The 16,872-nt window shown below is 44.6% G+C and overlaps 1 long non-coding RNA gene across 1 annotated transcript in view; it reads right to left on the bottom strand.

The window, feature by feature from the left end:
- Positions 1 to 16,129, bottom strand: part of LOC147010548 (uncharacterized) — a 29,161-nt gene extending 13,032 nt beyond the window's left edge. Inside the window, exons 1-2 of the long non-coding RNA XR_015052134.1 lie at positions 16,031 to 16,129; positions 758 to 992 (exon numbers count right to left, since the gene is read on the bottom strand). This is a non-coding gene — a long non-coding RNA (uncharacterized LOC147010548). The remainder of the gene's footprint in view (positions 1 to 757; positions 993 to 16,030) is intronic.
- Positions 16,130 to 16,872: the final 743 nt, after the last annotated feature.

The following is a 16,872-nucleotide window of genomic DNA, read 5'->3' on the forward strand; positions in this document are numbered from 1 at the left end:
ATGGGGGCACAGGAGCATTAGTATAGACACCAAGAAAGGTGACATTGAGAGACTACGTAGAGAGGTTAGTAACACTTAGTTAAAATGAACGGTTGGCTAAAAGGATTGCGATTGTGTAAAGGGATGACAGGGAATACACGAGTTAGATAGGGGAATTATAACAGGTATGGCGTGACACCATTGTCTCTCTCATGGATGAATGTGTGTATGAAAAGTACGGGGTGGTGGGGTGTGAGGGGGCGAATGTATTCGGGTGAGAGTGTTGTGGGTAAACGGTGTGAAGGAATGGATGTGGTGAAGAAGAATTGTAGATTGACACGCCGGCCTTTCGGAGTTATCCGGGCCACGTCTGCGACAAGATGGAGATATCAAGTGATTCGGGTGAAAATTGAAGATTTATGTGACCTTGACCTTTTGACCTCAAAAAACAAAAGGCTTCGAGCTTGTCACTACCTCCACCAGGTCACATTTTTATTCCAATCTTCGTGAAACCTAACCACCCAGTTGAGGTAGTGACAAGCTGGAAGCCTAATATTTTTTGAGGTCAAAGGTCAAGGCCACATAAATAATCAACTTTAATAAAATTCACTTGATATCTAAATAGTACACTGAAAAAAAAACAACCGAAAAACATGGGTAGATGGTGAATACTCGGCGAGGTGAACACTCGGTTGAACCACATGAGTGTGTTTATTAATTACGTACTATTTGAGTGGGACCGTGAGTACCCATTAATTATGTATTACTGGCAGAGTACCTGCCTTCTGGGTGATCTCGTTCAGGTCAGGTCAGGTAGGGGAGCAGGCGCCGGAGCAGCATGTCACTGCATCCACTTTCTGCCGTGACTCCAGGGGTCTCCGTCTGGCCATCCCCCAGGCAGATGCCTGGCCAATCCCCATCCCCTTGAGATGCCGATCAACCTGCTGCAACCACGAGGAACGTGGTCGGCCAATTGGCCTCCTCCCCTCACGAAGCTCCCTCGCTGAGAGAATCTGGTGAGCAGGATCAGCGTCAGGAAAACGAGTCACATGTCCATACAGCCGCAGTTGATGCTCATGGACGATGCACAGGTAACAAATTTCATTTGAGTCTCTCTCAGCAATCGCTCGTTGGACACAAAGTCCGACCAGCGATAGCCAAGGATTCTCCGAAGAGAGCTGTCTGGCGGTTATCACACTTTATCTATCTATAATTCCAGCAATGTGTGTGTGTGTGTGTTTGTCTGTGACCGCTGTTTTTTGACAACCACTGGTATGATCTAATTGAAACTTGCCAGGTATATTGCTGGGGCCCTGTAGATGTGTCTTTTCAAGGTTTGATATTAATCGGACAAGTGGTTCCCAAGTTATGGCCATTTATTTACCAACCAATGACAGGACACAGTGCTATGACATCACGATTGACGTCACAATATCTTCTTTTTTTTTGCACGTACGGCCACGCACTAGTCTATCTATAATTCCAGCAGTGTGTGTGTGTGTGTGTGTGTGTGTGTGTGTGTGTGTGTGTGTGTGTGTGTGTGTGTGTGTGTGTGTGTGTGTGTGTGTGTGTGTGTGTGTGACCGGTTTCTCGACAACCACTGGTCCGATCTAATTGAAACTTGCCAGGTATATTGCTGGGGCCCTGTAGATGTGCCTTTTCAAGGTTTGATATTAATCGGACAAGTGGTTCCCAAGTTATGGCCATTTATTTACCAACCAATGACAGGACACAGTGCTATGACATCACGATTGACGTCACAATTCATCTTCTTTTTTTTTGCACATAAGGGCACGGACGTACGGGCCCGCACTAATCTATCTATAATTCCAGCAATCTGTGTGCGTGTCTGTGCGTGTGTTTGTCTGCGACCGCTGTTTCTCGACAACCACTGGTCCGATCTAATTGAAACTTGCCACCAACTACATTGCTGGGGCCCTGTGGATGTGCCTTTTCAAGGTTTGATATTAATCGGACAAGTGGTTCCCAAGTTATAGCCATTTATTTACCAACCACAGACAGGACACAGTGCCATGACATCACTATTGACGTCACAATTCATCTCTATTTTTTTGCACGTACGGGCACGGACGTACAGGCCCACACTAATCTATCTATAATTCCAGCAATGTGTGTGTGTGTGTGTGTGTGTGTGTGTGTGTGTGTGTGTGTGTGTGTGTGTGTGTGTGTGTGTGTGTCTACGACCGCTGTTTCTCGACAACCACTGGTCCGATCTAATTGAAACTTGCCAGATATATTGCTGGGGACCTGAGGATGTGCCTTTTCAAGGTTTGATATTAATCGGACAAGTGCTTCCCAAGTTATGGCCATTTATTTACCAACCAATGAAAGGACACGTTATTGCGTGGGCGTGGCCGATGGGGAAGGGAACCTCAGTCGTGTTCCCCATTACGGGTTACAACGTACGGGCTTCCGGAGAGTGATGACTTTGTGTATTCTAATAATTTCTCTTTCTTATGCACATTTATAGATAAACACAATGCCCCAAGTTATGATCGTTTTCCTATTAGACGGTGCATAAATTTCAGTAACATCAGAGTGCTGGTGTGCTCCGAACCAGGAAGTAATTTTTTTTCTCTCCTCTCTTCTCTTTTTGTTTTTCCTTGCGACGACATTGCGAAAAGGTAAAATACGTTGGTGCTAATTGAATAATTGGCCATTAAAACCTAAATTGCGAATCATCGTAACTGTGATATGCGAACTTCTGGGCCACGCACATACGGGCACGCGAGAGCGAAAAAACGGCCTGTGTGGTTGTTGTTTCTTCCTCCCGGTTGGAATATTTATTTATTATCTTGCCAAAACGAAGTTTTTTCAAGATATGTTAGTCAGCTTGAATGTTTTTTTTTTGTTGTTTTTTTTTGTTTGTTTGTCTGTAATCACGTATCGATCGTTCTGCGGAGCACAGTTATCATTGGAAATTTTTGTAACTTCGCATATCGGAGTCCTATAGAGGTCCCTTTCAGCACATAAAATTTTCAAGGTCAAGGTCAAAGGTCAAGGTCAGTGTCGCAAATCAGGGGAGTCGACGAAACCCTTATTTTTTGAGTAATTTTGATCGGATCATCTTCAAACTTCATGGGAATATAGTTCATGATCTGGCGCTCAGCTGATTAATTTTTGATGGCGATTGGCCTTGATCTTCATGGTTAGCGCTGGAGGTCGAAAGTTTTTGACCCCAAGGTCAAATTTTGAAATCTTAGGTACCATATCGTGTAATACCTCAAATTGAACACCTCAATGAGTGCTTTCTAGATATGTCAAGCTTGAGACATTATGACGTCATTTGGTGACGTTGAGGCAAACGCATATTTTTCATGGTTACTCTGTAGAACGATTCTCATCGGAATCTCTCGTAGGCAGATATTCCTCAAGGAGTCGCTCCTGGTGGATAGCAGCTCTGTTCACCTCAGTGTGACCTTAAAGAAGTCACACGTGTTCACCTTTTGGCAAGAGGGCGACTTTTTTTTTTTTTTTTTTTTTTTTTTTTTTTTTTTTTTTACGAGCACGTACTCGTCTATCTGTAATTCCAGCAATCTCTGTGTGTGTGTGTGTGTGTGTGTCTGTGTGTGTGTGTGTGTGTGTGTGTGTGTGTGTCTGTGCGTGTGTGTGTGCGTGTGTGTGTGTGTGTCTGTGCGTGTGTGTGTCTGCGACCGCTGTTTCTCGACAACCACTAGTCCGATCTAATTGAAACTTGCCAGGTATATTGCTGGGAACCTGAGTATGTGCGTTTTCAAGGTTTGATATTAATCGGACAAGTGGTTCCAAAGTTATGGCCATTTATTTACCAACCAATGACAGGACATCATGCTTTGACGTCACAATTCTTTTTCTTTTTTGCACGTACAGGCACACGAGAGCAAAGGAACGGCCTGTGTGGTTGTTGTTTCTGGCACGCAGTTTGAAAGTTTTTTTTTGCTCGTACGGACACGCACGTACGACATCGCGAGAGCGAAGGAACGGCCTGTGTGGTTGTTTCTGGCACGCGGTTTGAAAGTTTTTTTGGTTTATTTATTTATTTTTTGCACGTACGGACTCGCACGTACTGGCACGCGAGAGCGAAGGAACGGCCTGTGTATTTGTTGTTTCTGGTACGCGGTTTGAAAGTTTTTTTTTCTTTTTTGCACGTACAGCCACGCACGTATGGCCACGCATGTACGGCCACGCGAGAGTGAAAGAACGGCCTGTGTGGTTGTTGTTTCTGGCACGCGGTTTGAAAGTTTTTTTTTTTTTTTTGCACGTACGGACACGCACGTACGGCCACGCGAGAGTGAAGGAACGGCCTGTGTGGTTGTTGTTTCTGGCACGCGGTTTGAAAGTTTTTTTTTTTTGCACGTACGGACACGCATGTACGGCCACGTGAGAGTGAAGGAATGGCCTGTGTGGTTGTTGTTTCTGGCACGTGGTTTGAAAGTTTTTTTTTTTTTTGCACGTACGGCCACGCGAGAGTGAAGGAACGGCCTGTGTGGTTGTTGTTTCTGGCACGCGGTTTGAAAGTTTTTTTTTTTTCTTTTTTGCACGTACAGCCACGCACGTACAGCCACGCACGTACGGCCACGCACGGGCACGCACTAGTGTCAATAATCCTCAGAGGTCACGAGACTTGTCTTGGTTTCAAAAAGCGTGTCTTTAATTCACGTAAAAATTGAAAAGGAAAAATACAGCCATTCAGTACATGTCGTTACTCGTGCGGCACAACGAACTTGCTCCATGCTTTACACAGGACCTAGTACGATACATTTTACAGCCACACAACACAATAATTTACCTCAGTTGCTTCAATGGGCTCAACAATAAATTGACATTCAACTTACCTCGATTCAAGGGTCGGGTATTAAAGAGAAAACGTCGAAAATGGAGCCAATCAGTTCCTTTTGCCGTGGCGGACAAACGTCTTGGCGGGAAGGAAGCGGAAGCGCAATAATGCGAGTACACCGCCCACTCGTGACAGGAAGTCGTCATAAAACTTTCATAAACAACAGCTACAGAGCTGGAACCAAAGTAATTAAGTCTCCATCTCAGATCCCTGGTCAGAGTCCAAGTCTCATCCATAGAGCAAGACTGGAAGCACCAAGGACCTGAAGACTCGGATTTTCGTCCTCGTACACAGGTACCGGCAGCACCACACCCCATGATCCAGTGAATCCATGACTCCCCAGGCCCGACCCAGATGTCTATTGAGCTCTGGCTCACAGCCAGCAGAGACATCAATATCACTGCCAAGGTGAGTGAATCTCTCCGTGACCTCAACATCCTCACCACAAATAGGTACAGACAGGCAGCAGCATCCAAGATGTCATTAAAAGCCTGGATCTTAGTTTTGACCCAGGAAACCCGTAATTCCAGCAGCTCAGACTCCTCATTCAGCACCTCATGGACCTCCCAAAAGGATATCTAAAGGCTCCGCAAAGATGACTGCATCATCTGCGAAATCAAGGTAAGAGATTGACATTCCCAAACGATGAACCGCAGCTTGATTTCTCTGACATCCTCCCCAGAATCCAGGCCATACAAACACTGAAAAGTGCTGTAGGCAGTACACACCCCTGACATACTCCAGTTACAACTGGAAATAAGTCAGAGATGTAATCTCCACATCTCACAGCACTCTCAGTTCCAGAGTATAGTTCAGACATCAGATTGATCAGTTTTGGTGGCACCCAACGAAGACCAAGAATCCTCCAGAGGGCATCCCGATTCACTGAATCAAATGCTTTACAGAGATCAAAAAGGAAGCAAGCAGCCCCTGCCAAAACTCTCGCCTGCGTTTAGTGAGGACCCGAAGGGCAAGGATACAGTCAATCGTTGACCTCTTTCGTGTAAAGCCTGACTGCTCTGGTCACTGGTGCCCAAGCAGATGCTGGCGAACCCTATCAGGAATTATCCGAGCAAAGACCTTGCCTGGCACTGAGAGCAGCGGCACCTCTCGGTAGTTGTTACAGTCCTGGCAATCACCCTTCCTTTCCGGAGTGGGTCAACAAGGTCCCTCTTCCAGTCAGTCAGAATGATGCCTGTGTTCCAGGGAGAGCACAGAACTGCTTGCAATGAGATGAGTACAGCATTTCCACCAGCCTTGAGAGTTCAGCATTGGTGCCACAGATCCCAGGAGCTTTCCCTCATTTCAACCGGTCCACCACAGCCTCCTGTGTTTCCACAAACGAAGGTGGATCACAGTTGATTGGAGGGTCAGCAATAAGGATAGTTACACCCCTCACATCTCTATTCGACAGCTGGTGGATCAGCCTGGTACAGCCGCTCATAGTAACCGGCCCTGCGGGCCTTCACTTCGGACTCCTCTGTCAAGAGCCCACGACGATCCCTTCTAACTGCAGTCCATCAAGGGACAGGCTTGGAGGGACACAATGCGTGAATTTCCCTGGAAGCAGTACGAGATTCACTTGACCACTGGTGATGCACAACCCCTCACAGATTCCTCGCAGATAGGACTCCTTGTCCACTCTGAGAGCACGTACAGCTTTACGCCTCAGCTCCCGGAACAGCTCATCTCTGCCATTAAGCCTGGCCCTTAGACTCTGGTCAATGGTATCCAGTGTCTCTTGAGAGACAAAATTCTTCTTTCCACAGCTGTGAGTTCCAAGACATCGACCTGCAACATCAAGGACGGTGGTCTTGAAGGCACGCTACAACTCTCCAAGTTTCCCCAAAGCACCCAAACCCCCCATATCCCCACAAACTCCTCAGATACCCTCTCATCCTTGAGCCAACATCCAGCCTTGGCTGGGATGGTACCATTCTCCTGGATTTAAAGTGCAACTTAAGAATTGCAACAACAAGCCTGTGGTTAGTATTGAGGAACTGAACACCCCTGTGAACCCTGCAGTTCTGGATCATCCTCCAGCGATCATCAACGAGCTCATGGTCAATCTCCTTTGCCAAACCACCAGCGTTGGAATGCCAAGTCCAGCAATGAGCCTGTGGGCGCTGAAACCATGAATCAGCCATCCTAAGTCCATGACTTCTTGCAAAGTCATGGAACTTAGTGCTGTTCTGGTTCACAGTTCCAGACCCATGGGGACCAACACATGTCTCATAACCATCCCTATCATTTGCAGTCGATGCATTGAAATCCCCCAAGACCAGAAGAGTATCTTGCCTGGGGCACTGATCAACCACAGACTCCAGTGTGGCATAGAATGCGTCCTTCACGATAAGATCACTCGTCTCAGTTGGAGTATACACACAGACCAGAGAAATGACACAAAAGGAGTGACGAATCCTTAGTCTCATAATACGCTCCTTGACCGGTGTTACCTCAATTATCATTAGATTCAGCCTATTGGACATAGCTGCAGCAACTCCTTGGGCATGGTCACCATCAGAGCGACCAGACCAATAGTAGGTGTAACTACCTGCCATGATCTCGCCGCAATCCAGTCTCCAAACCTCAGAGAGTGCTGCAATACCGATGACCAAACGCTTCAGTTCAGATGATAACAGAGACAGGTGATCATCCTCTCTTAGACATACGAAATTCCAGGCACCCTCCCGAAGGGACCACCTCAGGTTAACCCAAGGAGCACCACTCCGCCACACACCACCGCAATCTGACCCTGGAGGTTTACCCCGTGGTTTTCCTCCTGTCATCAAGGAATGGGGGTCCCAAAAGCTTTGCCCCCAATTCCGTCATCCGGTGAGCTGCCCAATGGAGGGCAGCAGCACAGGAGGTACTCCCATGGAGTGGGTTTTCAGATTCAACATTTGTTCGTTTTGCGGAATTAAGTGTTTTACGGTGGCCAGAGTGCAAATCCTGTCACCAACGTCCTAAAAAAAAAAGTAACCCAACTGCAGGAGAATGTCCACAGACACAGTTGGGCACTAGAAATGGATGGCTGATGGCTCACAAGGAGCTCTTCCGCTGTTTGACAGGTTTTGTTTGTAATCCTGCTGGGTGTCCATATCTATACACCCTCCTCACCAGAAAACTTGGTGGGGGAGATCCTTTAGTCACCGACAACTTGACCATGAAACAGGTTAGTACAGGTTTACATGGTACCTGCAGCAAGTTACCGATCTAATCTGGCTTGACCTGACAACATTGTTCCAAGCATGTAACGCAACACGTTCTTCTGATGCATTCCTTTATTTGGGCGGTGTATAGGCAAAAAAAAACAAAAAAAAAAATCCCGGATTACATGCATGAAGCAAAAACTTACCTGCTGCTTATAATTTACAACACCTCACTGCTCTGGAAAACGTGAGGATAGGAATACTGTGTTGTAAATGGTGGAGACTTGCAACACCCTCTCCCACCTGGAGGTGGTGCTACATGATACACATTTACGTAGAGAATTGCCCCTCCCCTCCCCCCCTACCAAGACCATCGGCAAAGATAGAAACACCCCCAAGTACTAATTGGGGTCATGCTGATCCTCTGTATAAAGTCTGGATTCAATCAGCCCAGAAATGTAGGAGTCGGGCGACAAACAAACAAACACCAGTCCGTGAATCATGGTGAAGATTGCACCTTGACTACATCTATTAACTAAGTCTATTAATTATGGACTATTGCAACATCCCATTTAGACATTTAGACCTTTGGAGCCCTTCCACATTTTAGACCCCCGAGACCTTTTCGTCCCATTTAAGACCCTTTAGACCACTTAGACCCCTTGACCCTATTTAGATACTTTAGACTCGTTAAGACCCTTGTGGACCTTTTAAATCTCTTTCGACTCCTTAGACTCCTGAAGGCCTTCAAGACCCCCAATACCTTTCAGAACTCTTTGACATTTAAAACCCCGAAGATCTTATAGACCCTGTTGGAACCCTTGGCCTCAAAGATCCTTTAGACCTGTTGGAACATACCCTTTAGACCTTGAGATCCCTTCGACCTTTTTGATCCTTTTGGACAATTTGGACCTTTTAAGACCGTTTTGACTGCTGAGATCCCTTGACAATTTCGACCGTTTCGACCCCTTGATACTTGAGATCTATTTGGACCTTTTAGATGTCTTTGGACCTTTTCAACCAGTTTAGACCCTTTTAGACCCCTTCAGACATTTTAAGAAACTTTCGACTCCTGAAGATATTTACACCCTTTGGACAGCTTAGAACCCTTGACCCTTAGACCTTGAGACCCTTTAGACCATAAGTACTATTGAAAAATACCCTTTAGATATTTAGACCCTTATAGACCCTTTGGACCACTTCGACCCTTGAGACCTTTACACCACTGAGACACCTTCGATCCATAGACCCATTATACTCCTTTAGACGCACGCCACACAAACATCGAAAGAGGCTTCTTGCAATATATAGATTATTACTTTTTTCAGCAAGTAATGTGCAATTTCCACCCAACCTGTGGAGGCTGGATACTATGCTCGGTTGAACAGAAATTGCATATTGGGTCCCTGAATTGGTTCACCAATCAAAATCGAGAAGCATATCGTTTTTGAGGTCAAATGCTGAAAGGGTCACAGGTCAAGGGCACATAAAATAATAAATCTTCATCCTATTGACTTAAAATTTGAACAGGGTTTGCATATTGGGTCACTGAAGCCTATTGTTTGAGGTCAAAAGGTCAAAGCTCAAGGTCACATAAAATCATCAATTTTCATCCTATTAACTTGAAATTTAAACATGATTTGCATATTGGGTCACAGTCCTGGTTCACCAAAAATCAGGATTGTTTTAGCCTTTTTGACATGTGAACAGTTTCCGTGACAACCGTTTCATCCACTTTTAATCAAATGGGCCTTTAATTAATTACCCTCACCAGAGGAGGGGGTATTGCATTTGGGTCTATTTGTCGGTCTGTCTCTCTGTCTGTCTGTCTCTCTGTGTGTTCGTCTGGAACGTGAGTATGTGTATTAATTACAGTGGACCCTTGAGAACCCCAAGACCCTTTAGACTCTTTGCAACCCTAAGACCCATTAAGACCATGAAGATCCCAAAGACCACGAAGACCCTAAGACCCCTAAAACTCTTTTGAACCTTTGCAACCATAAATCCTTTAAGACCCCTAAGACTCTTTAAAACCCCTAAGACCATTTAGACCCCTAAAACCCTTTGAGACCTTTCAGACGTGTAATAGCCTTTGAGATCAATAAGACCCCTTAAAACCCTTCAGACCTCTCAGACCCATAAGACCCTTTAAGCCACCTTATTTTTTTCTTTCTTTTTGTACACCTTGTCGAGGCTCGTATGAGAGCTCACGCACAACGCACACTTGCAAAGCTTTTGTCGGATCATTTAAGACTCTATAGACTGCTAATAACTTTTAGACCCTAAAGACCCCTAAAACCTTTTTGGCGCTGAGATCTCCTAACACTCTATTGAACCCTAAGACCCCTAAGTCCCTCAATTCCTTTGAGACCCCAAAGACCCTTTTGAACCCTAAGACCTCTTCGACCCTTTCGAACCCCGAAGACCCTTAGACTCCTTTCTACCCTTTAGACCTTCACACCTTTCAGGATTTTTAATACCCTGTACACCCCTTTGACTTTTAGACCCTTCTTATCAGTTTTAGGACCCTTTAGAAGCTTCAGACAATGCCGACCCCTTAGACGTTAATTTACACACTTTATACCCGAATCCAAAAAACCCACTGGGACCATGCTCTGTGCAGAGTGTTGGTGCTCCCTAAAGGGGCTGTCACACCTTGACGATTTAGCCAGCATATGCCGACGTATGAAAAATTTGTCTAAAACGCTGGCACACGTCGAATACGTTATGGGTAAGTTTTGTATACGTTAAGAGCACGATGAAGCACGCTGGCATACGTCGTAGTACGCCAAGCTCGTCGACAAATTTTAACATGCTCAAAATTTTTCGACATATGCCAGCGTATGACTCACACGTTCCGCATACGCTGTGGCCATAAGTTGTAGGCACGTTAGGCGATCGTTGACACACGTTACTTGTAAGTTACTCATAAGTCGAAACACGTTGAGGTAATGTTTAGCGTACCCGAAACTTATTTCTAACCTATGAGTAACGTGTTGTAGGCACATTACGCGATCGTTGACACACGTCGACACACGTTACTTGTAAGTTACTCATAAGTCGAAACACGTCGAGGTAATGTTTAGCGTTCCCGAAACTTATTTCTAACCGATGAGTAACGTGCTTTGAACCTATGTGTAACGTATCTCCAACACACATTGACGTACGTAGACGTATTTGACGTCTTCCGGACGACCACAGTACTTACTGAACGTGTTTCTAACTTACAGCTACCGTATAATGGCGTATTGGCAGCTTTTAGGGGAATTGGAATATAAAAATGGGCTTCACAGGAGGAACCCGTCAGTGTTCCAGACTCCATGGTTTTTTGTTTTTTTTCTTCGGCATGACGGTGATGTTGACACTTCGATTTCTAGTGCGGTTATGATGTGAATCATTGAGCGGCAGCCATTTAAATCGTTGAGCGGCAGCATATGAATAGCCTATTCCACTTGATCGTCGACGATACGCTGCCGCACGCTATGCATACGTTAGACTATCGTTGGGCATACGTTGTGAACGCCGACAACACGCTAAGCATTCCTTGGTACAAGTTATCTATAAGTTATTGAAACGTTCTGTGTACATTACTAATATGTTATGCATTTGTCCAACTTGTTATGAATACGCCAAAAACTTTTAAAAAACATCAATAGTTCAACGTAGAAAAACATTTAAAAAAAGGAAAAAAAAACGAAGAAAACTTCGAAGAATGCTGCAAAGAAGTCTCCTGGCCATGGCCGTGGACGCGGACGCAAGGAGGATCCATCATCACCCACACCCTCCCCATCACACTCACCTACTACTACTACTGACATGGACCTACTACTACGACTAATGACACACTCACCTACTACTACTACTGACATGGACATGTACTCACCATGGAGTCTGAAACACTGACGGGTTCCTCCTGTGAAGCCCATTTTTATATACCAATTCCCCTAAACGCTGCCAATACGCCATTATATGGTAGCTGTAAGTTAGAAACACGTTCAGTAAGTTATGTGGTCGTTCGGAAGACGTCAATCAAATACGTCTACATACGTCAATGTGCGTTGGAGATACGTTACACATGGGTTCAAAGCACATTACTCATAGGTTAGAAATAAGTTTCGGGTATGCTAAACATTACCTCGACATGTTTTGACTTATGAGTAACTTACAAGTAACGTGTGTCAACGATCGCATAACATGCCCACAACTTATGGCCAGCGTATGCAGAACGTGAGTCATACGCTGGCATACTTCGAAAAATTTTGAGCATGCTTAAAATCTGTCAACGTACCCGGTGTACTACGACGTATGCCAGCGTGCTTCAGCATGCTCTTAACGTATACAAAAAACTTACCCATAACGTATTCAATGTGTGCCAGCGTATTCGGCAAATTTTTCATACGTCGGCATACGCTGGCTAAAACGTCAAGGTGTGACAGGGCATGACGGTGATGTTGACACTTCAATGTCTAGTGCGGTTATGATTTGAATCGTCGAGCGGCAGCCTTTTAATAGGCTACGCCACGGGATCGTCGGCAATACGCTGCCGCGCTATGCATACGTTAGACTATCGTTGGGCATACGTTGTGAACGCCGACAACATGCTAAGCATTCGTTGGTATAAGTTATCTATAAGTTATCGAAACGTTCTGTGTACGTTACTAATACGTTATGCATACGTCCAACTCGTTATGAATACGCCAAAACCTTTTAAAAAAACATCAATAGTTCAGCGTACGCCAGTGTTTTACATACATTTTGAAACGTTGCCATACACTGGCTAAAACGTCAAGGTGTGACAGCCCCTTAAGCAGCCTCCTGGGCTATTGGGCACAGCCTGGATGGGTCACCACTCCAACACAGGATACTCAAATGGCTCAATCATCCCAGCAAGCTGGTACTCATTTTGCCAACTTTGGAAGGATGACAGGCTGAGTCAACCCCACCTGGTATTAATTCAACTTCCAAGTGGGATTTTAACTCAGGATCCCAAGATACCAAACCCACCACCCTAACCATTAAGCCAACACCAGGCATCTTGAGACCCCTTCAACCTTTTAAGACACTTCAGACCATTTCGACCTTTTCAAACCTTCAGACCTTTGACCTTTACACATTTACAACTAGACCATTTCGACCTTCAATATACAATCGACGACCTCTCATTTAGTCTATCCTTCCATTTATTTGCGAAACAAAATAAGTCCTGGCAAGGGTGCAATCTGTGATGGCCCTTTCTTGTTTATTATTACCATACCAAGTCTGTTAGCTTAATAGTTAAGGTGGCTGGCTCAAGATCTTAGGGTCTTGCGTTTTAGCCCCTGTCGGCTGCTGAATTGACACCAGATGGGATTGACTCAGCTTATCATCCTTCCTGAGTTCCTGTGTACTGGTATAAACAGGGGCACTGCATCAGCGGCACAGCTGTGGCCCCAGAAAATGATGTAACCAGCAGGCACAGGCTGTACACGATAGCGAGCTATTACAATTCCTCAGCAATTTTTCAAGTTATCAAATTGAAACTGACAGCTTATTTGTACATTTGTTTAGTACATACATTGGTATGTGAGGGAATTTGGTTAAACTTTGTCAAAGGTCAAGGTCAAAGCCATCCACAACCTGTAAAACACCTATTAGGCCGCAATTAGAAAATGTTTCAACCAAATTTGATATGCATAACATTCAATTATGTAAAACACTTGATAGGTCAAATTTTCGAAATTACCATATTGCTGTTTCCATGGCAACTATTGTTTATTTGGATTTTGCAAGTATTGTGCTTTGAAGGACATCTTTTTTGTTCCTTGCTAAATCGAAGATTCGCAAGTATATTGGTTGGTCTGGTCTGTGATTCTGTCTTTTTGTTTGTCCGTATGTCAATCGCCTACAGGTCACAATTTTAAACCGATCTTCACGAGACTTCACCAAACGGTCATAAACAAGAACATAGGCCAAAGGTCAAAAAATTAGGCGTGGTTTTTAAAACCCTCAATTTTCATCCGACTGACTTGAAATTTGAACATGATTTGCATATCAAGTCACTGAATTCAACCACCAATTATTTTTGAGGTATAAAGGTCAAAAGTTCAACATGGGCCAAAGGTCAACAGCAGGTTGGAATTTCTAAATCATAAAAAAAAAAAACCGAGTTATTTCTAAAATCCTCAATTTTCGTCCGATTAACTTGAAATTTGAAAAAGATTTATATTTCAGCTCACTGAATTCAACCACCAATTATTTTTAAAGTCAAATTTGTTTTATGGATTTTGCAAGTATCGTGCTCTGCCTGACGTCTTCTTTTTGTTTGTTTGTCTGTCTGTGAGCAGGATATTTCAAAAAAGTTAAGGACAGATTTGCATGAAACTTGGTGAATAGGTTAGGTGTTTGACAGCAACAAATTTATTCGATTTTGGTGAGGATCTGGATCCGGATTCAGATACTAGAATATCAAAAGTGATTCTTCACAATTGATAGGGCCAAAAACGATATATAGCACGATATTTCAAAACGTTGTAGGATGGGTTATGAGAAAAGTAGGTGGATGAAATCAGTGGGATATATAATAAACTGTTCAGTCTGACAGAGGTATTCATTCCACCAAGTACATTTGTTGCTGTTGTTTCAGATGCAAACTGTGGCTGCTCATGGTTGGATCATTTTCTGGAAGTGCAGCTATATGCCACTGATCCAGTGCCCCTGTTACCAATAAGCTGGTACTTATTTGCCAACCACAAAAGGATGACAGGTTGAGTCAACCCACCTGGTGATATTTCAACAGAATGACAGAGGTTTGAACTCAAGACCCTATAGTAACATCTTAAGCCAGCCACCTTAACCGTTAAGCCAACACCAGGCTGCTGTTCTCGTTTACTGTATTTTAACGTCTCGTCAATTTCATGGTATACGAGGATGTATTGTGTACTTACCATGATTCGTCAGGTGAGGGAGCCAAGCTGCAGCATCGCAAATAATTTCCATTCTGTTTTGGATCAACTCAGTCGGCTGTCTTAACTGCACGCATCAGCCTGTGATGGTTGTGGATACTGTTATTGTAGACAGAACCTCGAGCAGAATGAGCTCCTGACGTGGACACTGTATACAGGTGTAGGCAGGTGGACACACTACATGTAGATTACTAGTGTACACAGGTGGACACACTACATGTGGATTACTAGTATACACAGGTGGAGACGTGCAAAGACAAGTGCAACCACATGAGACAGACCTTTTCCAAGAGACATTTTTCAATTATAAGGATGGATAGGCAGGATCTCTATTCCTTCTCTCAATCCCTGATGAGAAATACCCACTCGTATGCGAATTGTATATAAATGTAGATTAATGCATAATTCATGGAACCTGCAGCCCTGTCCCCTGTCCCCTCTCCCTGCCTCCTCCTCCTCCTCCACACCCTCTTCATTCTTCCTCGATGGGTCAATTTATCTTCCTTTTCTGTTTCCACGTCCAGTCAGAAATCTAAACAACCGTCGGGGAAGGAATATATCATCGAATGGACGGAAACATGAGCACGGTGCGCCCCGTGGTGAAAGGTCATTCATCTCCAGGTAACACAAGTCATCGTGACCCGAAACTCGTTATGTCGTCATAAGTTGTATTTAATAAATTACTTCCCTCTGAACATCTCACTCGATAGTGAGTGCAGGATCCTTGGGGTCAATTACTGGACCTTTGTAAAATGAAATGTGCACCTGTGCTGCGCACACAATGCCCTGTGTTCACGTGCGATCCGCAGCAATGACCTGTTGAGTGACATTTACAAACGTGTTGCAAATAAAAAACGATCACTAACAGTTTAAAGGATTTCAAGTCAATCAAAACAGCGGGGGTGGAAGAGTTGATTAAGAGGAATGGAATTAAATGGTGATTCGGAGAGATGTATCACCTCCGATGGCAATGCACGTGACCTATACCTGTCCGTTTCACCGCAAGAAACCATTACTCTTGATATTCCCACGAGTAGGCTGTAACGTGTTAAATGACACTGGTAATTAAACAAACTAATTACACAATTTGTGAAGCACAGAAAATTGCGAAGTGATCATACCTGCGGATGGTCTTCAGGACTCATGGATCCATCGCGTGACCTCTCGCCATTCCAGTACCTGCATGTATCTGGTGATTCAGGGATGGAGGAAGACAGAGATGAGAGAGAGAGAGAGGACGAGAAAGAGGGAGAGGGATATATATATATATATATATATATATATATATATATATATATATATATATATATATATATATATATATATATATATATGCAGATATCGGGAAAGAGAGAGGGAGAGAGAGATAGAGGAAGAGAGAGAGGACGAGAGAGAGAGAGGGAGCGAGACATATATACTGTATGTACATATATATATATATATATATATATATATATATATATATATATATATATATATATATATATCGGGACAGAGAGAGAGGGGGAGAGAGATGAAGAGAGAGAGAGAGAGGGGGAGAGAGGGGAGAGAGGGGGAGAGAGGGGGAGAGAGGGGGAGAGAGGGGGAGAGAGGGGGAGAGAGGGGGAGAGAGGGGGAGAGAGGGGGAGAGGGGGGAGAGGGGGAGAGAGGGGGAGAGAAGGGAGAGGGGGAGAGGGGGAGAGGGGGAGAGAGGGAGGGGAGAGGGGGGAGAGGGGGGAGAGAGGGAGAGAGAGAGAGTGAGAACCTTCTGCATTCAGAAACAGTCAAGCCCTGGAATGAACAGTCCTGACACAAGGGGGGTGTTCAGTTACCAAGCAGCCAACTAGCGCTTGCCAAGCTCGCATTTCCTTAACGGTTTCGAACGGAGTGCTTACTGAGTGCTTAAGCCACTTGGCGAGCGCTGTACAAGGCACTTGAGAACTGAACACACCCCTGACCGTAACAGCTTTGTTTCAAAAGGTAA

This window comes from Eptatretus burgeri, chromosome 16 (assembly GCF_056783735.1).
Source record: "Eptatretus burgeri isolate ZD-2024b chromosome 16, Ebu_testis_v1, whole genome shotgun sequence".
In the NCBI taxonomy this organism is placed as follows: Eukaryota; Metazoa; Chordata; class Myxini; order Myxiniformes; family Myxinidae; genus Eptatretus; species Eptatretus burgeri.